Source organism: Mchenga conophoros, linkage group LG3 (assembly GCF_057382185.1).
Source record: "Mchenga conophoros isolate Kocher_MC1m ecotype Shallow Benthic linkage group LG3, M_conophoros_male_GT1.1, whole genome shotgun sequence".
Lineage (NCBI taxonomy): Eukaryota > Metazoa > Chordata > Actinopteri > Cichliformes > Cichlidae > Mchenga > Mchenga conophoros.
Window position 1 is genome coordinate 38,374,585 of NC_140528.1, and position 25,445 is coordinate 38,400,029.

A 25,445-nucleotide genomic window follows, 5' to 3' on the forward strand; every position below is an offset into this window, starting at 1 on the left:
ATGCATTTACACCGAAATGTCCCCAACAAAGGATGTTTTAATTCACCACTATTCCAGTGAAACACGAGTCTCCCATCTTCCTGCTACCGGTCTGGAGTTTTTGTTCACCAAAGCACACACCAACTTCATACTGACGGACAGATCACTGCCCTTTTGCCGCCTCTTCTGACTGTGTTTTGTGGCTTTGGTTCACTTCACCTCACTCTTCCCCATTCTTGTCATTAAATCAGGCTGTTCTGCAACCATGACAGCCAATTCACTATATGGCTTTATTCATGGTGTATTTTACCCCTTCACCAAAGGCCGTTCTCGTTTCCAACATTATATTTGCAGTGTTCGTCTATCTATCAATATCTGCGGAGTATTTTTTTAACGAGTATCCTATTTTCTAAAGCACAGCATGTAAATGGTAGCTCGGTTAGCAGGATGCCAGCATGTAGCGCTTAGTGAGACACGCCTCAGACGAGTTGAGCAAAGACCCCGTCTGTGTACTTTATACGTGAGCAACGGATTTAAATAACATTAACGTTTCAAAAGACAAACTTGAAGATAAATAACAATATACTTACCGGAGAATCGCCAGGGTTTGCCGCTTCCATCTTGCTGCTCCTAAATTCAAAACTGCCTCTGCAGACAGGCAGGGGAGGCGTGGAAATTGTCTTTGAGTTAGTCAAACGTTTTCCTTAGTTCGAGTAGATGATAAAAAAATAAAAAAATAAATAAATGGGATTTTAAGTAGGACTAGGCATTCTGTAATGATCTCTATTTAGGAGAAAAACTTAATCACTCACCTTTAAACAGCTCTCTTTTAGGAGACACACTGCTGGCTAACGGTGTCATGTGATCAAACAGCGTAATTTAATTGGCTGAGAGCCACTCGACTCGATCTGGTGCTGATTGCTCTGGCTTGGGTCATTAAAGTTCATCACTTTTGCAGTTGAATTTTTGCAGGCGAATTTTTGCAGGTGAATTTTTTTCAGGTGAATTTTTGCAGGTGAATTTTTTGCAGGTGAATTTTTGCAGGTGAATATTTTTGCAGGGAAATTTGGAGGATACAAATTCAGTGTCATAAATTCAATGTCTAAAAATACTTGAATTCTGATGATACTATATTTCTTCCATAGTACAGCACATGTGAGTGAACTCTGTGTCAAACACTGAGCTTCAGTAAAGATTCAAGTTTCAGTTATTTATATTTCCCATCACCATAAATCTTCACTCAAAGACAAGAATCTTTTACAGTGTATAAATATGTATAGATGTATTATATGTACGAGACAAATAATGTTCATTTAATTTGTTGGCATTACTAAATTTGGCTCAATGCTTACATATATGTGCAAAATGAAAATGTACGAGCTGTGATAACTGTTTCTGATAGAATGAAGAGTAGACTGATATATTAAATATTCCTTTATTGGATGAGGAAATCAGACCATGTCATAACTGCTTTAAGTCATACAGAATAGATATCAGAGCCTTAAACATGCTGACTTCTGCTAAATGGGTCAAACTGGGCAGAAAGTCTACAAACACATAACATCCTTATAGAATATGATGTAACATTATAGAAAACCCACAAAACGCTACGTCCAGATGAACAGATTCAACTTTCGGAGATTTACTTTGCTGGATGATTGAGAATGCATCAAGACGAAATATTGTTTGGTCTGGGTCTAAACAGAGTGCATTGAGTGCATAGCTGGATTGGCCATCGGGCATACCGGGCATTTGCTGGCCGCTGGCGATATTTTGTTTTTATGGGCCGATGGATTTTTTTTTTTTTTAGGAAGGGTATAGATAATGAAAGGTGTTGGATTGGTCAATTGGTCATGATCGACTCTTGGCTGGACCAATTACAGCCGAGGAGGCCGGATGCACCCTCCCCCTTGTTTAGCAATCACGTGATTTTCGCGCATTGCATGCCAGGAACTCGTGGCAAAACAATCCAAGTACCGCATCAAATGCAAGCGTTTGCAGCGCCGCAAAATGTTCATTCTCCGGTTCCAATACCTTCTTGTTTTTTCTTTGCCGCACAAAAAAGGAATGTACAAAACAAAAGGAGAACAATGCCGGTCCGTACAAAGACAGACTCGACGAAAAGACAAAGAAAAGATACGAGGAAAAAATCAAAGGAGTGAAAGTGTCAGACCCTTACGAGCACACAGAGGGACAAAAGACATTAGCGTGCTGCCCAACTTTCACCACGCTCAGATTTATAATTACACGGTTCTTGGAGTGAGTGCATACACTCATGAAGTTTAGTAACTTCAGGTCACTGCAACAAGCCCAGGTACAGTTTACCGACGGATGGGTGCAGGACCTTGAAATGCACCGTGTAGAACGAAAGACCATCGTACGAACAAAGGTAAGTTTACCAGTCTCACAAATCGTCGTCATAAATACACATTCGTTAACCGTTTATTAATATAACCTTTGAGCTCAACGGTAATTAATTAGTAGTGGAAATAATTTCTGGTAGCATTACAGAAATGTAGCAGTGACAATAATATTGTATGTTGTAATCGCACTGGACAATTAGTGATACAAAACAACTGTTTTCTCCTGTGAATAAAAGTATATGTTTTTGTCAATGTACCATGGTAATAACAGAAACGAAACGCAATATTGTGTCAGGAAAATTCACTATTTATGCACAATAAACAAAGGAGCATAGCGCCACAATTTCTGTTCAGCGCCAGACTTGCTTGTAACCTATATCACCAATTATGTTAAGAAAAATGATGCATTAACTACAACAAAACTCTGACCTTTGTGGGAATGCTTGGAGCAGACTAACATGTGAGCTGGAGTGTTCTGGGACGTTATATTTGGTATATCCAGACCATCCGTCGGCTCTTACTTCGGAAACATGGCTTAAAAATGTCTCTTCAACGATGTAATCCGATAAAAAAAACGATCTCTCTACCCGTCGGCTTGCCGTGGCTGTCATGCGACCGACTATTGAAGTTAATAATACAACAGCTTCTTGCCATTTTTTGTGTTTCTTTTTATTGCTGTGTAACTGAGTTCAATTGAAAGCCTGCGTGCGCTAGTACCTCTTGCCACAAGTTCCCAGAATCCTTTGCGGTTTAACACTGAATGACGTCAAATTTTCAATCTTTATCCTGGTGGGCCGGTCTCTAGTCAAAATGCCCGGGCCAATTTTTTGTCCCAGTCCAGCCTTGATTGTGTGTGACGTCTTCTTTTGCGCAGGCAACATGAGCCTGCACACATTAATTTTGTGATAAGTGATATTATTGAAAATTCTCTGTGTGTAAGTACAGTTTAGTGCTGTCTGATCATCACTCTGATTGACTGCTGTAGAAGTGAACAGTGTTACTTTGACCTTTAACCTCGCTGCGCTGTGTTGTTTCCTCTCTTTCAGATCACGAAATCATCACAGCTGAGTCTGGACAGGACGTCACTCTGACATGTCAAGCTCAAGTTCACATCGTCATAGTTGTAGAGTGGAGCAGAACTGAAGAACAGAACTGGAAGATGAAGAACTTGTCCTTTTATATCAGCATGGATGACTTGTTCCAGATTACCAGCATCCATCTTTTGAGAACCAGGTGGATCTGAAGGACAGACAGATAGCTGATGGAGACGTGTCTTTGATTCTGAAGAATGTGAGACAAGATGATGCTGGAACATACGAGTGTCATGTCATCAAGAGAGCTGGAAAACCTTTGAAGCTCATCAGCGTCATCAGTCTGAAAGTTGGTTCTCTAAGTGAGTGAGGAGTGTTCAGTGTGTTTGAGATCTTCGGCTCTTTTAGCTGCGCTGCCTTATTGCTCCTAAATAGCTCTGTTTTCACAATCACTGAGATCCTTCTATTTTAGCCTAGCTGTGAATGATCTGTATTGGTAGTGTCCCGATTCGAAATATTGAGGCAAGTGTAGCCAGATGGGCTACTCGCCTTCCGTTGTTTTTCTTCTCTCATTCTCTCTCTCTCTCGCTCGCTCTACCACCCTCGCTCTCTTTCCACTGCACTCGCTCCTTGTATCAGGTGATCGGGTTAATTGGGAACCCACCTGCACATTGATTGCAGGGTGGCGCTAGCCTGTATAAAGCTAAGCCGATGTCTTGTTGGATTAATTCCTCCCGAGCTTCTGGTACGATACAGCAGTAAATGCTGGCGTACTGCGACGGACTGATCAGCAAGAGCCGATTATACGACAGCTACAGGTATGCTCTCGCTTAACCTTGGATTCCCTCCGAATACTGGAATTGGTGTTAATATCCTTTTCCGGCCTGTTGTAGCGCAGCAGTCTGTTTAATTCTGCCATTGCGGAGAGAGGTGTTCGTGGTATCTCCACCAATGAGAGTATAGTGCCTCCGGTCCTGGGGTAAGCTGTTAGAACTACTTTTATTAGCATTCATAGCTATAAGAGTTTAAGGTTACATTTATCTGTTTCAGGGTTCACTGCTGTACTCACCTCTCCATGGTAAATTGTCCAACCTAAATTGGAAGAGTGGACTGCCTTCTCAGTTGCTGTTGTGAACTCCTCCTTGGTGGAGTCTGCTGTCTTGTCTCGTTTTGTCTTATCTTGTTTTTATTAAGTAGGCTTACCTTTTTTTTGGGTTCGCCTGGTGTTCTATTTTACCCTGGACTGTTGCTCGTACCCACACTTCTATGATCGGGCTGAAGTGATTCTCTGCCCGAGTGTCGTGCTGGGACTCTAAATCGCCTGGGTGGCCGGTCTCAGCCGGTGGGGAGCCAGACCGGCCTACGCCTGAGAATAATTATTACCAGCACGAGTGGTAGTTTGACCCGTGGGGAATAAGCCTTTCCTCTGTGTGTGTGGGCGTGTGTGTGATTTCTTTTATTAAAGTTATTAAAGTGTGTTTTAGTCTTTTTATGATTTGTAGCGAGCCTGACGCTCAGTGTCCTTTTATTCTTTTAACATACTTTTCTGTGTTTTATTTCAGTGAAGGAGGACGAGCCAGTGGCCCTGGGACCTCAGGTGGTGGGTCGTTTTCACACTTTCTTTTGTACAGCACTGGGTGGTCTGCAGTGATTCTTTTGGTGTGATTTTCTTTTGGTTCCACGGCTGCTGGTAAGTCCAAGTTCCACGATTGTTTATTTTTACTGTAGGACACTGTCAATAATGACGCTACATCTTGACTTTTAATATTTTATTTATAAAATATTATTTATAATATTTTATTTATTTCTATAAATAAAACTGTTTTAATATTGGAAGCCAACCTGCCTCAGTGTGCATCCTTGAATCTGTGCGGTCTTCTTTTATTCCTTTTATTTATTTTTCTTAAATATATTTCCTGGGGGTGTAATTCCCCTAGGTGGCGTTGTCAAGTTTATTTATTTTGTTCATAACCCCGCCGACCACTTGGTCACACAAGGAACAAACCAACACTGGCCCAGAAGAGTTCAGTCAAATGATGATTTATTGAATACACGTGTGGGAAGATGTACACTGCAACTCATCAGCATAGATCTTCTCCAAACAACTCAATTCAGAATAGTTTTATTCATCTCAGGGTTCAGCCCCTTCTGCATCTGCAATGTACATAATTATGCTTACCGTATTTTCACAACCATAAGGCGCACTTAAAAGTCTTAGATTTTCTTCAAAAAGTACGGCGCGCCCTATAGCGCAGTGCGCCCTGTGTGTTGTAAGGAGGACGTAGTAGAGAACACCATGAGAACGCTAAAGGGTGAAGTGTGTGCGTTGACTTTATTGCACATACCTGTATAAAAGAACAGGTATGTGCGTTATGCAGGACATCGTTGTTTTAACAACCCTGAAAATGGCAAAGAGACACGCTTACGAAGCACAGTTTAAACTGAAGGCCATCAGCTACGCGGAGGAACATGGAAATCGAGCAGCGGCGAGAGAATTTAAGAATAATGAATCGATGGTTCGCAAGTGGAGGAAGCTGGAAAACAAGCTCCGACAGGTCAAGAAGACGCAGCTGACATAAGGCGATCATCGAGCAAAGAACGAGCGGGAGAAGCGTTTCGACGGTCACCATTTGGCTAAAAGCAGTTTCACTTTCACTTTTTATGAAACGGTGCCATTTTTCCATCCGGACCAGGACTACGGTAGCGCAGCAACTTCCACCGGATTATAAGGAAAAGCTGGCCATCTTCCGCTCCTACTGCAGCAAACACATCGGCGACAAACACATCCAGCGATGGATGACCGATGGAGACCACAGTTTCACCAAGAGTGGAAGGCAGCGCCGGGCGAGTTACGCCACAATTTGCCAATGGATTGTAGATGCTTGTGCTAACGTGGCTGCTGGCACTGTTGTTCGAGCTTTCGCAAAAGCCGGCATCATTTCCGAGGAGCCGCACGGCACGGAAAGTGACTCTGACAGTGAAGAAAGTGAACCTGGCATGTTTGATGGAGATTTAGCGCAGCTGTTCAATTCAGACACAGAGGATGAGGACTTCGATGGGTTTGATTGATGATAAAAATGTGAGTACCAAACTTTGTTTTGCTCCTGCTTTATTTTTAAATACGCACACTTGTATGCTTGTGTGTTGTTGATGATGACGATTACTGGTAATAAAAATGTGAGTGAGGTACCGAACTCAGGTTTGCTCCCGCTTTATTTTTTAAATACGCATACGGTACTTGTATGCGCCCTATGATCCAGTGCGCCTTATGTGTGTGTTAAATACAGTAATGGCACACATAACTGAGACTGCGCCTTTTAGCACAGTGCGTCTTATGGTCGTGAAAATACGGTAAGTTACAGTAAATCATCATGTGGCGGAGGTGTGGTCCGGCGCGCGGCTGCAGGGGAGGAGTGGTGCAGTGGGCTCAACGGGGCGGTGCTGGTAAGAACAGCTGATGGCGGTTTGGACTGATGGTGGTTTTCCTTCCCTTTATATAGTGAGGCGGAGAGGAGCGGAGGGAAAGGAAGCTGGGGAAACCGACCGCTGTCAAACGGTGTTCTGCTGTAATTCTGTGGACACTCACAATAAACGTGCATCTGATGATAACGACCTGTGTGTGGGTGTATCTGTGCCTAGCGTGTGTCACACATCACTTAAAAATAGCTAAAATAGACAGAGATGTTACTCTTTCCAGTACTTTCTTCCATACATGGTAATTAAATTCATTCTCCGAATAGCCCCTGGGGACTTTACACTTTCTTCACTCTTCTTCTGTCACTTTTTACTAGGCAAGCTCAACTGCAGGTAGAAGCTAAATGAATTCAAGGCCTTTGCTTACAAAGGTCTACATTTAAATCATATTTGTCTGTAAGCGTGAATGCTGTTTTAACCTTCCATTGCTCCAAATCACCTTACACAATAGATTGTGAAGACATCGCGCTTCACAAAGCTTGAAACCTTCAATAGACTGAGAATCAACTCTTATGAGCACAACTACTGATGTGACGTTCTGTATCGAGGCTTTGAAGCTTGTGTCGAGTAATGGAGGGGGCGTTTCCGTGATGCGCGTATCGAGGCTTGCTTCATTTATGGGAGGAGCTGAAAATGATGACGTCCAAAGCCTCGCTGCCCGGCTGTACCACGTGACTGGTTCATGAAGTGGTTCGAACTTTGCCGTGAGATATGACAGCGATATAAACCCCTCAGACTTCATTCAAAATGTAGGTGTTTGATGGAGAGTTGCAGTTAGTGAGAGTTTGGAGACCGTTTGGAGGTTTATGAGAGTGAGGAGAGACAGTCTGGAGAGAATGGAGCCAGCTAAGAAGAGGAGGATGTCCTCCCCTGTGTGGGAACATTTTGATCTTATTCCTCCCAACAAGGTATGTAAATTTCTACAGAAGATGTATTTTCATAATACTGATGGTGCAATACAATTTATGTTAAGCTGTCTGTACTTTTGTACAAGGTGAAGTGTTTGCTATGTGCCAGGGAGCTGGGATATAACAACAACACCTCATCCATGCTTAGGCACTACAGAGCTTTGCATGACAATAAGGGGAACACCGATTGTGGAGCAAGACCAGGTGAGCCATCAAATGCCATGATAATATAGCATGCTGTAATGTTACTAAATGATATAACAATATTATACAGCTGTTATAATTTACGTGTTTGATATTTATATTTGTGCTTTATCTTTATTGTCTTTCCTCAGGAGAACAATCTCAAATAGATGAAGACCTGGTTAGCATGGTGATTGAGGACTCCCAGCCATTTAGCATTGTGGAGGACAAAGGATTCAAAAGATTTGTTAAATCATTAAATCCTAGCTACGTTCTCCCCACTAAAGGTTATAAAAGCAGTGAAAATTTAGTTTTTACAGAATAAAATGTGAACAGGCAGGACTGAGGCTCAAAGCCTCAGTGTGTAGCTGTCCATACCTCAACGTTACAAAAGCACAACTACTGTCCACACCCCAACCACACCTCACCTCACAGTAAATGATCATTTCCATTTTAAGCATTTCCAAATAATCATTTTCCATACTGCCAGTATAAATATACACAGTATACTGCCATCACTACAATATAGATGTTTTACACACTCCTTTTGTTGTTGACATTTACAGGCTGTGTGCAAAAGGCCACACTCTTCAAATTCATGCCAACTAATATTTTTACGTCCAGTAGATGTCCTACTAGAGCAAATGAAGCTTCATCTGCCCATCACTAGGCACAACATGCAAATGTGTGTATACAATGATTATGGCTGCACATGCAATAAAAATGTTAATCTGATGCCAGTAGCTGTGATAAACAGTTTAATGCAATTTAATGACAAAGTTATATTATTAATGTACTAAAATAATTCCTTTATTCCCACTGTTAGCAGTGTTTGATTTAGTGTTTTCATAAAAGTCTATTTCTTGTGTGTATATTAGTGCTCAGAAGAACAGACATGTGGTTTAAAGCCTAGACAAAAAAAAATCCCCCTCATCAACACTTTTTTGTTTGTCAGGGGACATTTGTTTTGTAATAATTGCTGTTCTATCCCCACAACCACAATTGCTAACCTATCCCCACAATGTGGGGATAGGTTAATTAACCTATCCCCACATCCCCCGAATTAACCTATCCCCACATTGTGGGGATAGGTTAATTCGATAATTCAAATTACCACTAGGTGTGAATGTGCCAGTGAGCGTGAATGGTTGTCTGTCCCTGTGTGTTAGCCCTGTGACAGGCTGGCGACCTGTCCAGGTTGTACCCCGCCTTTCGCCCTATGACAGCTGGGATAGGCTCCAGCGCCCCCCGCGACCCTGAAAAGGATAAGCGGAAGCGAATGGATGGATGGATGGATAATTGCTGTTCTTTTGATATGATTTGCAGCAGGCCATAGTTTATTTAACACAGTGGATGGTGCAGCAGAGATACCTGACTCAAAACAGGACACTCTTTCAGGGCCAGTGAATGTCACCTCTCCTCCAGCTACAGGTAGATATGAGCAGCACTTAGATGAATTTTTTGATTTTGCTCTGACAAATATTAACATTTTAGAAATTCAATTTCCTGATCCATTTGTGATCTTTTCTATCACTTTTCCCAATGTACCTGCAATTAATTCCAGATCCTTGTCTCTGTGTCGCTCCGTGTACCTGGCCTGTACCACCACAGTCGCTGTCTTCACAGTTTCCGCCCTCCGTCTTTCTTTCACACAATGTTGTGATCATAGTCCTAGACCCTATCTTTGCATGTGATTAGCTACATTAAAATGAAGGCCTACAGAATATGACATAAAGTCATTGTGAGCTGAGATTCTAGGTTTATCCAATTGTCACAAGAAGTCACCTCAGGGACAGTACTTGTTGAGAGTCCGAATCCGAAGAAGATGTTTCGGACTCTGGAGGTGTGGAAAGTGACTGACCTTAGGTACCGACCAGAGGGCACGGGTCACACGGGTGGTGGGTGGGGTGCAAGGGGTCACCCATGATGACAGTGGTTTTCCTGAGAATGGAGGACATGGCAATGGCCTCCATGGGTGGCAGAGGGCAGCCAATGTTTTTCTTTTGTGGGGTTAATTACCCTCTGTGCAGCCTTTCTGTTCTCAGTTGTGGCCCCTGCGTACCTAATACCCAGGCAGTAGGAGAGTACGCTCTCCACTGAAGCACAGTAAAAGACTCGCAGCAGCTTCCGGTCTGGGTTATTCTTTCTCAGGACAAGGAGGAAATGCAGTTGCTGCTGGGCCTTCTTTACCAGCATGTTGGTGTTGTGGGCCCAGGTGAGATTGACAGAGATGTGGCTGCTGGACTCATGGACTGTTTGGGGCCAGTTGATGAGGAAATATTTAAATCAGGATCAGGTTTAAGGTGGTCCAGTTTGGTGGTAAAAATGTCTGGGATTATGGTGTTGAACGCTGAGATGTAGTCCACGAAGACCATCCTCACGTATCTTTTCCTGTGACGGCTATAGGTCTGTAGCCATGACCAGGGTGCTTGGAGGGGCTTTTTTTTTCCTGAGGGAGATGTAGGCAGGGAAGGAGCAGAGAGATTCTGTCAGATTGTCCTAGGTCATGGAGGGGTGTCAGTCTGTAGGCCTGCTTGATATCTTCACATGGTTCAGTGTCCTTACCCCTCTGGTAGGACATGTAACATATTGGTGGAATTTGGGGAGTACAATTTTCACACATGCCTTATTAAAGTCCCCAACAATGATATGGACACCCTGGTTGCTTTCTGCTCTGGTCGCACCTTTCCTTACAGGAGTATTTGGTGTGATCCTGATGGTATAATGTCCAGCTTGGTAAATCCACCTAGGCATTGGGGATGTTTGGATGGAGCCAAGATTCAGTTACAATTCAGTTTCAGTAGATAACACTCCCAGACAAAACAGTTACAGTAAATTTCTGATCAACTATAAAAATATTTTTGATGATGTTATTGTGTATTATGTTGTTTCTATGTGCTGTATTTTTAATAATAAGTTAAGCACTTTGTAATAGATTCTTGTCTAAAAAAAGTGCTATATTAATAAGTTTTAGTTACTTATTTACTTCACTCATCACCTACTTGACAGCTGACACCCTACATATCTTTCTTACCTTCAGGTCAGCCAGGAGGAACCAAATGGATGGATCTGTTGGAGGGATATGTCTGACTGATTGTCGTAGTAGTTTGTTTTGTTATTATTGTTGTTAATACAAGTATTACAGTTGTTGGTTGTGCTATTTCACTTCCTGTTTGTAGAAAGCAGCAACTTCCCAAGTCTGATGATACCTTTAACCCCTATTCCAGCTGCGAATTCACACATATAAGTGAATATAACAGCTTCTCTTGGCTCTCTGTGAAGGTGGTCGCACTTTTTCTCCTCTCCTCCTTCCCCTTATCTTCCCTGCTTAGCCTCTTGTGTCCTTGTCTTGTCTCGTGTGAATTACTTTTCCCTCGAACAGTCTCTCACTGTCGTTCTCTAAAACCTAAAAGAGAATTATGGATTTGATCAACTGGTGTCTGAATGCTATTGACACCCTTTTCTCAACGAGAAGTCTGGGCTCGGGAGAGCCCGAGTGCCCTGGAGGGACTTTCCCTGCCGAATACACGATGGATGGGTGGCAGACCTGGAGGATCTTGTGCCTGGCGGGACTGTCGAACGAGGACGCTGAAGATATCTACCTATTCGGAACCATGATAACAGCTTGCTTGGCCCTGACTTATCGGAGAAATAAGAGAGCGGAACCAGCTGTTCAAACCCCCCCAAGACTGACCGCTGGAATTGAAGCGATGGGACAAGGCGCGACCTCTCACACCGAACGCAACATGGTCAACACCTTGGAGATGCTTACAGCTGCTGTGAAGACTCAAACTAACACCATTGAGCATATGATGGGATACATCAGAGAGGGGCCTGCTCACAATGACACCCTTGAGTGAAAGTTGGATCACATCGCAGAATGGATCGCTGCAGTCGTGGGGTCTCAGAATCAAAAGAATGACAACACCACGGAACAGAAGTTTGATACCATCATGGGGAGGCTCGCGGCTCTCCAACGGGAGATCGAGAGACCAGTGTCAGAGTGCTAAATTCGGAGCTGCTCGCATAAAGGAGAAATCAACAATATTCAACATATGGACACCACGGCGCCAGCTGCTCAGGCCCAAGGCTGGAGCCCACCAAAACAGCTCCCTGATAACGACTGTGTGATGACTATTCTTCCCATCCCATGCAAGGCCACCTGGGTTGGCTGGCAGACTGTTTACTTAGCCTGATAGAGCGAAGGACACTGTCTCAGCTGGACTCTGGACACGCACACACATACACTTACACTGATAAGCACGCACTCATCCCCCTCCCTTTCCAAACGCCTTCGATGCTTGTTTCCTGTGGGGGAAGACGGCGGGTCTGCGTGCCACGCTGAAATGGTAGCGCTGTGTAGGACGACTGCTGTGTTCCTTCGGATTACCCCCCACCCCTCTATCCAACCCCTGTGGCTTGTCACGTGCTCTAATGTTGTGATGTGGACATTAATGTGCTCTCTGTGCAGAGGAGTTTTTTTATTCCTGTTCTCATGCTGTCCTCCCATAGGTGCCCAGCGTGAGAAGAGGTCTCTTTTTTTCCTCTTGTACTTTTCCCATTGTTGTGTAATTTTTTCAGTGTTTTCTCTGTAACGCTGCCGATCTCCGACTGTATTCCCATGTGATGTCTTTGTTGTGTGTGTAAGTCGGGGGGGGGGGGTCCTATTCCTCTGCGGGGCAACCTGCATATGGCCAATAAAGCATTCATTCAATTCAATAAGTGCACAGGGAACCAGGTTTGCTCGAGCCCAGGTCCCTGACAGTACCCTGCATGCTGGACGCTGTGCCGTACATCGACATGCAGGACCCTCCGTTGTGCTGACTTCCTGCTCGGGCAGAGCAGGTCCCTCCGGCGTCATTGCAGCTGCAGACAATTGAACAGATGGTAATGGTGGTGTAGACAACGGGACCGGCGTACCAGGCTGTGAATTTACCGGCTGTCTGGGCCGGTGAGCAGCCTTGATTGGAGGGAGGAGGTGGAATTAATTAAGAAATGTGTAATACCCAAGGGGAAACCACAAAGCCACTTTCCCACAACGTGATGAACCTCTTCCCCGGGCATCTCCAGATAAATAAAATAGCTGCGGCTAAATAAATATTTACATGTAAACCAAATGAATGGCCTTTTTTATGTCTGTTTTTGTGATGTACCAAGATCTGAAAGTTTTATTTATTTATTTAAACAGTATTTATTTATTAAACAGTACATTTGCATAATGACTGAAACCAGCCCACTGAAGTAACAATGATCTGGGAGGTCAGTTCCTTGATCATTAATATACAAATTCTCATGACCATTTAGAACAACCACTGACCAAAGCACACTGATCAATGGCCATGAGTACAATTCACAGAGAGTTGAAAGACATTCCCCAACTCTCTGTGAATCGATGACACAAGGATCCAGGCCCACACAGACGGTGCGTAAATCATGGGAGGCCACATCACGGACAGGAACAGAGACACAGATGGACCGTTTAGACAGGAATAGAATAGGAATCTGTGGGAGGAAGTAGTATCCCCATCTACAAGACCACGCAAAGGAGGTATATGCTCTCTGCACTGGTATGTCATCCTTTAGGAGACACAGATGGGCCGTTTAGACAGGAATACGATAGGAATCCATGGGAGGAAGTTGTATCCACATCTACAAGACCGCACAAAGGAGGTATATGCTCTCTGCACTGGTATGTCATCCTTTAGGTTTATCACCATTTTCAGATCAGGATTACAACCAATATTGGTCCCATCCCACTCAAAGACCCTGCACTCATCAAACAACATTCTCTGGACAATCTCTTTTTGTTCCTCTTCCAAATGATCAAGATTCACTGGCGGATACCACGACATTGGGAGAGGTCCGGCTGACTCCACCATTATCTTGCGAACTGTTATTGCAGGTGGGCACTCGTTTGAGGCCTCAACCTCCACAATACGTTCAACTGGCTGTAAGGTGCCCAGGGCCATCTTGCTTGTCAAGGTCATATCATGTTTGGTGTCATTACTTAGAGCAGGGGTGCCCAATCCCGGTCCTCGAGAGCTACCGTCCTGCAGCTTTTAGATGCATCCTTGTTCCCACACACCTGAATCAAATGGTTTGATCTCTTCAGCATGCCATCATGTTTGGCAAAGGCCTGATAACAAGCCATTCATTTGATTCAGGTGTGTGGGAACAAGGATGCATCTAAAAGCTGCAGGGCGGTAGCTCTCGAGGACCGGGATTGGGCACCCTGACTTAGAGCAATGGTGATGTATGGGTTAGCTGGATTCTGTATTTCAACTAACCCCGTCAAGACATAGAACCGCTTTAGGGCCTGGTTGCCCAAATCATCCTCAAACAGCACTAAACAATCAAGTGGATTCATGGTTGATGGAACGGGGCACTTTAACCAGGTGACCTGTTCAGGAGGGATAATCACATCCCTTTCAACTGTTCTCAAGTACCCTTGTGTAATGTTTGGCTCTACTGTCTGAATGAAGCTTCAGACCACCTCACCATTCTCAGGGGGAAGACAGATGGCATTACACAGCAAGGTAACAAGAGTAGGTATCAACTGCTCTAGTTGCTCCTCAATGATCTGTTCCAAGACATTGAAACCGATCAATGGTTTGTCCACAGGCAAGGTACTGACGAGGACCGGAATACTGACGGAGAGGCTGGGGTCTTCACTCCCCGGTAAGTTGATCATGATGGGTACCCAGCCATCAAATGATATGGTTTCCCCGTTGACTGCGCAAACTTTCAACTCATCAATTTCCTTGATGATTTCAGATAGAGGTTGCATGACTAAGTCAGGCAAGTATCAGTCTTTCCAATGTTTACTTATGATGCAAACTTGAGCTCATGTGTCAAGTACTGCTTTCACTACTAAGCCATTCAAATTGCAATGTATGAGAGCTTTCTTACTGATTAGCTTAGCAACTGCCCCACGTTTAGTGTGGGGTGCCATAACACCAGATGTAGCGAGTGCCTCACCCTGCTGCTGGTTAACTACTTCTGATGTGACTGGCGAGGGGAGACTTGGTTTGCTACTGTTAAGGTTAGGTTGGGTCCCATATGAAGAGGACCCACTGCTTCAACCCTGTCACCCGGTAGAGAAACTGCTGTGGTGTCTCACTTTCATCTTTTCTGGCACACATTAATTCTTGAAAGAGTTCTGTACTATTTTTCTCTCTCAGGTGGGCATGGAGAAACCCCTTCAGTTCAAGTACAGTCAAATCGTCTTTATTGATTAACATATCTTTAAAAGTTCCAGGCCTTAATATCCTGAGCACTCCACGAACTATCTCTGCATCAGGGAAGCCTTCTCTGCGTCGACCTCTTGCTGACCCAGGCCCGCTGGACCCACCGTCTTAGCAACCATGGATCAGTCTCGGCTCCAACTTTCAGCTCGCATCAGCTCCCGTCCTGGTCCCAGATGTCATTTTTGGATCAGTCTCAACTGCAAGGTGTCGACAATCCTGGACGAGCCCCCAAGATTTGTTACGGGTCCCAAGGATGAAGACCATGATGACAAATATGTTACCTGTAAAAGCAGGTGAAGAGCAGAGTAAGGAAGACAGCATGTGTCTCTGTATTCCTCCAGATTGTGTCTGAGTCTGATTTATTTCACACAAACAAATGCTATATAAACACTACCATGAGCTTTCAATATATAATTCAGCAGGTTCCTCATTCACATCAATTACATTTACTTATTTCACATCCTCAGTGAAATATACTCTCTTTACTGGTTCATTTTCTCTAATTAACATCTTCTTTCATAACAGTTACTTTCCTTACTCATATCAATAAACACATCACATTGTCTTCTACAGTGTCTTACTGGCTAAACAGTTCAATAACAGTGTCAGTTTTGGCCAGCGGTCATAGGTTCTGTCCAATAATATGACGCAAGACTGGAGTAAAAGACATCCATGGATTGGCACTTTATTAATGAAGGAACATAATAGGAGCACAAGAACACTAACTATAACTAAACAAAATGGCTTCCTTTTGGGGTGGCTGTAGCTCAGGTGGCAGAGCAGGTCAGCCAGTAATCAGAAGGTTGGTGGTTCGATCCCAGGCTGCATGCCAAATATCCTTGGGCAAGATACTAACCCCATGTTTGCCTACTGGTGGTGGTCAGAGGGCCCGGTGGTGCCTGTGTCTGGCAGCCTCGCCTCTGTCAGTGCGCCCCAGGGCAGCTGTGGCTACAATGTAGCTTGCCATCGCCAGTGTGTGAATGTGTGTGTGAATGGGTGAATGACTGAATGTAGTGTAAAGCGCTTTGGGGTCCTATGGACTAGAAAAGCGCTATACAAATGCAGGCCATTTACCACTTTTATACTCTTCCGGAATAGCCCAAGTATGGGGGTTAACTAATCAAAATGAAAACATAACCCTCCACACACACAAACATGCAATTACATTAAAGCACATCACAAACATATACATATTTCCAACACGTACTATAAACAAACCAATAACATGAGCTTCACCCATTACTATATAAATTAAAACCCTCTTTATCCATACTCCCTAACCTGGCACACTGGTCTACTCCAAGAGCCCTTAAACAGGTGATTAAGCTGCTTTCACTCTTATGCTCCACATCCTGCAAGAAGCAACCAGGACAGGTGAGTACCTTATTTAGGTTACTCACAAATGATTAACTGTAAACAGCTTTAACCTTGGCTCTTCTCTGACACAGGTAGGATGGCCAGTCCCACTGTCTCTTCACCTTTACAAGCTGTCATTTTAGTTGTATGTCACATAAACCCAATAAAAGACTCCATAAGAACTAAAGTGTTTTTTCTTTATTACACTATTTTAAATTCCCAATCCAACAATTAATCACTAACAATACCAACCAGATAATGGAACCCCTGGTCTCCATTAAAAACAGCAAAACCGTCACCGGTTCTGACAGTAACCAGACAGAAAAGCAGCGCACATTTCGGTGCTTTATTTCAGTGCTTTTTTTTCCTGAGCTGTGATTCACTTTAGATTCTAGCCAATCATTTTATGTTTCCGAGGATAGTAGGCGGGTCCAGGTACGTACCTTCTTTTAGATCAGAGCTACAGATTAAAAATGCCCAAGGCGAAGCGGTCAAAAGTCTGGCTGTACTTCACAGCAAAAGATGCAAACTCAGCAGCCTGCTACAAGTGCTTTAATCAGATACTGCAATACTGTCAAAGGAGGTAACACCTCAAATCTGATGAAACGCCTGGTGACGCATAGCGTTTTTTTTAAAGCCGAGAAATGCGCCGTATTTGATAGCTTGCTGAGACCTCACACCGTGTACATCTACTGCAGGTGTGGTGCCTGTTATCGGACCCGGAATTAGCAACATCCCCCCAAAACACGAAGAGTAGAGTCCTGGCCCCTAGCCCTGCCAGTGTAGCAGAAATGATGACGGACGAAGATGGCAGCAGCAGCCGTTCTTCTCTGCGTGAGTAGCTTAATGTTGTTCATGTGTAATTCACGTTGAGTACGCTATCCATGTTATTACATTAATGCATGTAAGGTGAACTAGCAAACATCATCATAGCTACATGAGTATAATTCCCTGGAAGCACAGGCAGACGCAAGTGGTTTTCTGTCACTGGTTTATTTGAAGACTTCTCTCCAAAGCTACCGTGAAAACTATACAGCATTAACAAAATAAAACTCGGCGTAAGACACAGCACTAAAGATAACACTGTACAACAAACACGATTGTGAGGAGAAAGTTGTTGGAAGGCAAAGAAACTTACAACTCAGATATCTATTTTTTACATGCGCATGGGCGGTCACTGCTCAACCGATGTGACACAGAAAAACCGCCCAGGGCATTCAGAACATCCTTTATTTACATGTATACTTAAATCAAGTTTCCACAGCAGTAGGAGTGGCATGTATGGAACTGATAATTTTTCCTTAGAAGGAGAAAACCTTTCGCTTATCTGCTGAAAAAGGAGGTACCTTTGTATGTATAGAAATTCAGACATTCCCATAAAAGGAGAGAGAGAGAGAGAGAGAGAGAGAGAGAGAGAGCCAGCTTGTCTGTTAAAACAGGAGGTATGGTATCGTATGTCACCGCATTCCTCTACACATATGGCTTCAATCTCTCTTCCTGTGTTGGTTCCAATTCACAAGCTCTTCTTCCTTTAAATGAAGCTACAACTAAGCATAATCACAAAACTAAAAAATCTCTCATCAACGATAAATCAATAAATACCTCGTTGGCTGCATGCTGCAAAAAGGGAATTAGCTGCCGTTCTTCTGAGGTTTCCTTTAACCGTTTAACTGTGTGGTACCTCACAGGGGTACCACAACAACATCATCCAGGTAGAAAACAGCATATGCAATTTGAGGAAGCAGGTACCGCTCCATGAGGTGCTGAAAAATGGCTTCAAATAAGCCAAACGGAAGTGTGACGAATTGGTACGAACCATACAGAGTGGAGAAGGCCGTTTTTGTCTTTGGACTCTGCAGATAAGGGAATCTGCCAGTAAGCGTTGGTTAAATCCAGCATCATAAAATAAGACAAGCAGTGCTTAACCAGTCCAGGTCAACTCAGGCATTGGACAAGCATCAAACCATGAGACCTTGTTCACTTTCTGATAATCATCACCAATGTTCCCTCTAAACTGCGCGTGTGCTCAATTGCGCACTGCTGGCACGGTCTCTGTGCAGAAAAAATCCGTGTTGCACATAAAGTAAAATTCTAACCGGAATTGAAATTAAAGTGAATACGTTAACAATTCTGTTTTGCAGTGTTAGTCAGTAAGTGACTGGCTGCTCCAGTATGGGATTAGAACAATGGCACCTCATCCCATAGTCCAGCCAATCACGTGATTCAAATTCGTATATGCGCAGCTAATCAACGTCGTTGACAGGCTATGACAGCGTCCTTATGTGCCGAAACCGGTGTTTTAGCTAGCAAAGTGGCGTGGCTAATGTGGAGTGAAGCCACGTTAATGACAACGTGTACAACCATTGGAGATGTGAGCAGGACAGATGGAACAAGTGACGTAAAAAGAGTGGACATTATACCAGGTTTCAAATTGTGTTGATAGGCCACATAAAAAACAGAGTTGTGATTAAAAAAAAATCCAGTGTTTGGTTTTCTTCCAGAATATTGTTGTTTACATTTACTGGGGGAAGAAATGGTAAAAACGTCATTTTATAAAGAAAACGTTATAAAGCACTCTCCGCCTGTGAGCAAAGACAAAACCAAAACACCCCACCCTTTCCCATTGGTCAAAAAATGTACCATGCCGACCAATCAAAACATGGCATTTGGTTGTTAAGAAACGGAAGTTGTTAAGAAGAGGAAAATTTAGGAGTGACGGCAGTGTTTTGAGATGTGAGAGATTTGCAACGTTTAGCGCAAATCTTGTATAGTTAGTGTGTAGTGTAGTCAATAGTTTTGTTGTGTGTGTCAGAACAATGAGGCGGCTGCTAAATGTTACAGGAGTGATACATCTCCTGTTGTCAGGCCTGCAGGTATCAGGCTTTTGATGTTCTCCTTTATCTCATAGTGGACAGAAATTATTTTTTGGAGAGGCACAAATAATTTGTGTGGCATCAGATTTGATGCAGAACACCTGATTGTTCTGTAAATAGTTTGAAATGTTTAAAAAAAATCCCTTAGCAGCATTTTTAGGTAAACAGCTGCAAAAATCTTTGTTGTTTGCAATACTCAGTAACTTTTTTGAAGAAGTAACTATATAATTAATTGCCCAGCATTGGTCTTTATATATTGTATTTTGCAGAGAGAGTTACAAAGTTTCAAAGTGGTGCTCCATGAGAGTCCTGTAGACGAGCAGCAGCACAATCCTGCATTGCAACTGCAAACCGCTGTTGCAATGCAGGAACATCTGCTTTATTGGAATGTGTGAGATGTTAACCACAATGACTCTTAAAAACACTGTCTCAAAGCTTCATGCCAACAGCATGTTTTTAAGAAAAATCAAACATATGTTCTTTCAAGATCATTTTAGAGTTTTTAATGAGCTGCAGGATCCTTCTTCAGTGTGAGTGGAGAACAGCCAAGTCGCCTCCTGTGATAAACCTCCACATGTACCACTGAAAACAGTTAAATTAGTTTGAATCAGAAATAATGGGTCAAACTACTTGTTCTGAGACCATTTCTTTATTTTTCACACCAAACTGTTTAATAAGATAATAAGATAAACTCTACACAGACTTCATCAAATATAACTAACACTTTAACATTATCAGGATTTCATAATACAAACTTCAAATCAACAAGAAAACAGCTGCAGAACATGTGGATCAAAATTCATAAAAAAACAACATGTGGACTTCAATGACTAAATACACTAAAGTGAAAGGAGGAGCAAAAAAATAGAGGTTTAACAGAATTTGAATTACGTAAAAGTAGTCACCTGTGATCTTTAAAATGGTTCTGATGTGTGCTGCTGTTTTTAACTTTCAACATTTCTTTGCTGCCACTGTGAATAAGATTGTGCTCTTTGCCTAATTGAATAAAGGTTACACTGACTCACTGCTCCATCTTCTGGTACTAACTGGCATTACATGGAAGTACAGCCCAAAACCAGTTCAGCTTGAGTTTCGTTTTTTCTGGACATAAAGTCACAGCAGGTGTTGTTTCAAAGCTGGTGGACAGATTTAGTTCATTTTGGAGGTTTTAAGAGCAACTGCTGTGAAAATATTTGTAGTTTTGGGAGAAAAGGATTTAAGAGAAGATTTTACAACAGCAAAAGGTTAAATATGAATGAAGGATTGAAATTTAACAGAGGTAACACATTAAATGAATACATTACCCCACATTAAGTTAATTTTGGAAACACTAAGAAAGTTCAAATAAAAGAAATTGAAATATATATCCATATCTGCAATTCTGATACATTATTGGTTTGGTAAAAAAGACATTCCTAAAACTTTAATAATACAGTAACAAGTACAACTACTAAACACTACTGTGTCCTAAGGGAACAAAGATTAAAATGTAACAGAGATAATTTTAGAGAATTAAAATCCCCCAAAGGAAAAAAAAACTTGATATGCATATCTATGCATATCTATACATGCAGCTTCCTAAATGTAACATTCAGAATTATTCACTGCAGCTCCAGAAATCAGAGCTACCTCATCAGATCCAAGTGTAGCATCAGCTGACACTCTTTACAGGAGATTCCATCTGAACTCTGTGGAGCCTGATCTCAAGGTTTTTAAGTCTGACCCTGAAACCAGAAGAGGATCTTTCTCTCTCTTCAGATTCATTGTGATCCAGTGATTTCAGTCCTGCATGATCAGGCTGATGTTTGCACAGAGCAGATAATGAAGTGAAGGTTTTTGCACATTGGTAACAGTGAAACAGTTTATTTACAGCGTGGGATCGTTTGTGTTCGGAGTATGAACTGAGATTCCTGAAACTCTTGTCACACTGGTCACAGCTGAAGTTCACTTCCATGTGTGTACGTTCATGTTTGTTACGATGACCTGATTGTGAGAAGCTTTTGTCACAGTGTCTGCACTTGTATGGTGTCCCTCCTGCAGTGGTGAAGGATGACCCACACTGGTCACAGATGTGCTTTTTGACCACACTGTGGAAGAGTTCATGTTTTTTAATGTACTTGGTGTGTGGAAGCCTCTCCCACATTCTTTGCAGTAGTTCATTTTGTCTCCAGTGTGGCTACGTTGATGTGGTTTTAGGTCCCGTTCGTGATTGGAGGTTTTTCCACAAAGGTTAAAGAGAAACGCTTGCCCACCACCACAGTGACGACAGGGTTGAGAAATGGATCAGTGTGCTTTGCTCCACTCCTAAACAAAGACATTGTAAGTCAGGGAATTCCTTCAACGTTTTTATCCTGAACGTCGCCTGAAATAAAAAGCATCTCTGCCAACGTCCAATTACATTTTACTGTTTACACTATAAAACTCAGGTTACTTCTTCATTTTTCCAAACAGTTCATTCAGTATAACTCCATAAGTTTACTGATCAGACTTTTTCCAAACAATCAGGTTAAAATTACAAGATAAAAAAATCAATACATCCTCACAGTAACTGCACTTCTAGAGTTACTTTCTGGAGTGGATCTGTTGGTGTTTTTTCAGCTGATTTGGAGCTTTAAAAGTCTTCTCACACAGGTAACATTTATAAGGTCTCTCCTCAGTGTGTTGTTGTAACTGTGCATCTGTTGTAAACAGTTTCCCACACTGATCACAGCAGGAAACATCAATTCCAGTCTGAATCCGTAGGTGAATATTTCGGTACCGTTTGTCACTGAAACTTTTTCCACAAAAGTCGCAGCTCTACGCCTTAATTCCAGAGTGGGTAACTAGATGCCTGTGTAAGTCGCTATTTAGAGCAAAAGCCTTACCACACAACTCACAGTTGTGTGCTTTAAGTCCACTGTGGATGAGTTGGTGTTTTTTTAAGGTTCCAGCCTGGGTAAAAGACTTTCCACACAAGTCACAGCTGTAAAGTTTAACTCCACTGTGGATGAGTTGGTGTTTTTTCAAGTGTCCAGCCTGGGTAAAAGACTTTCCACACAAGTCACAGCTGTAAGGTTTAACTCCACTGTGGATGAGTTGGTGTTTTTTCAAGTGTCCAGCCTCGGTAAAAGACTTTCCACACAAGTCACAACTGTAAGGTTTAAATCCACTGTGGATGAGTTGGTGTTTTTTCAAGTGTCCAGCCTGGGTAAAAGACTTTCCACACAAGTCACAGCTGTAAGGTTTAAATCCACTGTGGATGAGTTGGTGTTTTTTCAAGCTTCCAGCCTCGGTAAAAGACTTTCCACACAAGTCACAGCTGTAAGGTTGAACTCCACTGTGGATGAGTTGGTGTTTTTTCAAGTGTCCAGCCTGGGTAAAAGACTTTCCACACAAGTCACAGCTGTAAGGTTTAACTCCACTGTGGATGAGTTGGTGTTTTTTCAAGTTCCCAGCCAGGGTAAAAGACTTTCCACACTCATCACAGCTGTAGGTTTTCTCTCCCTTTCTTCTGTGAGGTTTCTCGGCCTCCTGAGAGCGCTGACTTCTCGCTCCATGTTGGTCCTGCAGTGACAGAGATACAAACAGAGGCAGTGAGTGAAATGCAGTCGTGGAACAAACTGAAACTCCCTTCATTGGTGGAATCAAACATGTCAACAAACACATTGTTGGTGTGTTTCCACCACCTTCTGGTGGCAGTATCACATTACAATGATGTGCTACAATGAGAGTTGTAATGAAAATGACATTATTGAAGAAATATTGATCAGCAGAGAAAATCTTTTACGCATAAGAAATTTCAAGTTCAACTGATGATATTGTTGTTTCAATGTGTGCTTATAAAATATGATCTTTGTATTTTCTTGTAACTTCTGTTACAAGAAATTAGAACTCTGAACAATATTTAAACTCCATTCAGAGTTACATACCATAAAATAATACTTTATGATTAACATAACAGTTTGATTGCTCTAATTACCTGTATTTACCTTGTGACATATTACAGGGCAAAGTACATTCTGGGTACAGTTACATCACAAAACATCAACTGTGAACACCTTATGTTACCGTGGCGTTTAAGTCCATGGGAATTATGAGTATCTACTCCCAAATTCCCATCCGGGCTACATTATTATCGGTTCATGGTATCGCTTAACTTTTACGAATATGAGTACACACACATTTTACAGTATCGGCCCCAATACCCGATACCAGCAACGGTATCGGTGCATCCCTAATTGTAACTGTGATATTTTTCTCACCTTTTGTGTTGAAGTCATTGATTGTTTCCTCTGTAGTGGCTGAGCTGAGTCCAAATGGATGAAATTGTCCCTCCGTTGCACCACCAGACTCTTCTCCTCCTGTTAATCACCTGGGGGACACACACGCAGCAGGATTTGTAAAAAGAGTTTTGATAAACACAATGCTGGACAGCAATGCTGTCATGTACATATACATATATACATGTCTATATACATATATATGTCTATATATATATATACATATATAAATAATAACACCCAGCACGCCCCTGCGGGCGGTTTATCCTTCAAGCTTGGGTCCTCTACCAGAGGCCTGGGAGCATATATATATATATATATATATATATATATATATATATATATATATATATATATATATATATATATATATATATATATGTGCAGATCCATAGAGGCTGGGGTCTATCACACCAGGCAAGACCCCAGGTGCAGGCTGTGTAAAGATGCCCCAGAGACAATCCAGCACATAACAGCAGGGTGCAAGATGCTAGCAGGCAAGGCATACATGGAACGCCATAACCAGGTGGCCGGCATAGTGTACAGGAACATCTGTGCCGAGTATAACCTGGAAGTCCCGAGGTCAAAATGGGAGATGCCCCCAAGGGTGGTGGAGAATGACCGAGCTAAGATCCTGTGGGACTTCCAGATACAGACGGACAAAATGGTGGTGGCTAACCAACCGGACATAGTGGTGGTAGACAAACAGAAGAAGACGGCCGTAGTGATCAACGTAGCGGTTCCGAATGACAGCAATATCAGGAAGAAGGAACATCATATGTCACTGCATTCTTCTGCACATATGGCTTCACTCTCTTTTGCTGTGGTGGTTCCAGTTCACGAGCTCCTCTTCCTTTAGTGTTGGGGAGTAACGGAATACATGTACCGCCGTTACGTACTTAAAATACAAAATATGAGTAACTGTATTCCGTTACAGTTACCGTTTATAAAGGTGGTATTCAGAATACAGTTACTTTGTTGAAATAAATGGATTACACTGCGGTACTTTCCTGTTTCATTTTGTCGCGGGTCAGGACTGTTTGGGTTTTGTTTGACAGCTACGTTCTGTTGTTCCAGGCGGCAGCATTACGGTTGCCATGGTTACAGGGCGACGCTCTCTTGCTCTCTGCGACTGTGTGTTTCCTGGGTGAGAGAGCGCCTTTTCGTTGTTGTTGTTGTTGTGCTAAGCTAACAGGCAGAATGCTACAAGCATAGCTCTAAAGAATGTAGCATCATGGGCAGTGTAGTCCGTGTTGCAGGGAGAATGGACTGCCATACACATTATGGGTCTGTGAGCGCGAGGAGGGAGAAAAGGGGGAGTGGAAAAGTACGAGCTGTCATCGAGGAAAAATGGGAGCTGGAAGCATGTAAATACAATAATAACCACTTCAGCCAAGAAGAGTGCCTGACGAGCCCAGTTGTAAGTAAGCTATTAAGACTCGACTGTACACCGTGTTCGTGTTTTCCTCCGAAAACAATAAGTTCTGTTGGAGCAGTCTTTCAACGCCTCTCTCTGTCTCTCGCAAGAAAAGTTGACCCACACAACAAAGTAAAGCTATTTTTCGGCTACGAGCCGACAGGGACCCCGCCGTATTAGTCAGAGGTCCCTTTACTACAGTTCGGAGTCGCGGACCTTCAGTAATAGTAATGAATCACCCAGCAATAGTACATTCACGTTGTTGTAAAAAGCATGATAATATATTAAGTAATCCAAAGTATTCAGAATACGTTAATGTCATTGAGTAACGTAACGGAATACGTTACAGAATACA

At 42.7% G+C, this 25,445-nt stretch overlaps 1 protein-coding gene and 1 pseudogene across 2 annotated transcripts in view; both read right to left on the minus strand.

Moving 5' to 3' along the window:
• The window catches only part of LOC146578535 (uncharacterized), a 59,392-nt pseudogene extending 35,653 nt beyond the window's left edge, over positions 1-23,739 (minus strand). Inside the window, exons 1-2 of the transcript XR_014891469.1 lie at positions 23,656-23,739; positions 22,274-22,957 (exon numbers count right to left, since the gene is read on the minus strand). The product of XR_014891469.1 is annotated as an uncharacterized LOC146578535 (transcript). The remainder of the gene's footprint in view (positions 1-22,273; positions 22,958-23,655) is intronic.
• The window catches only part of LOC146578510 (hemicentin-2-like), an 871,231-nt gene that overhangs the window by 652,948 nt on the left and 192,838 nt on the right, over positions 1-25,445 (minus strand). The window lies entirely within an intron of this gene.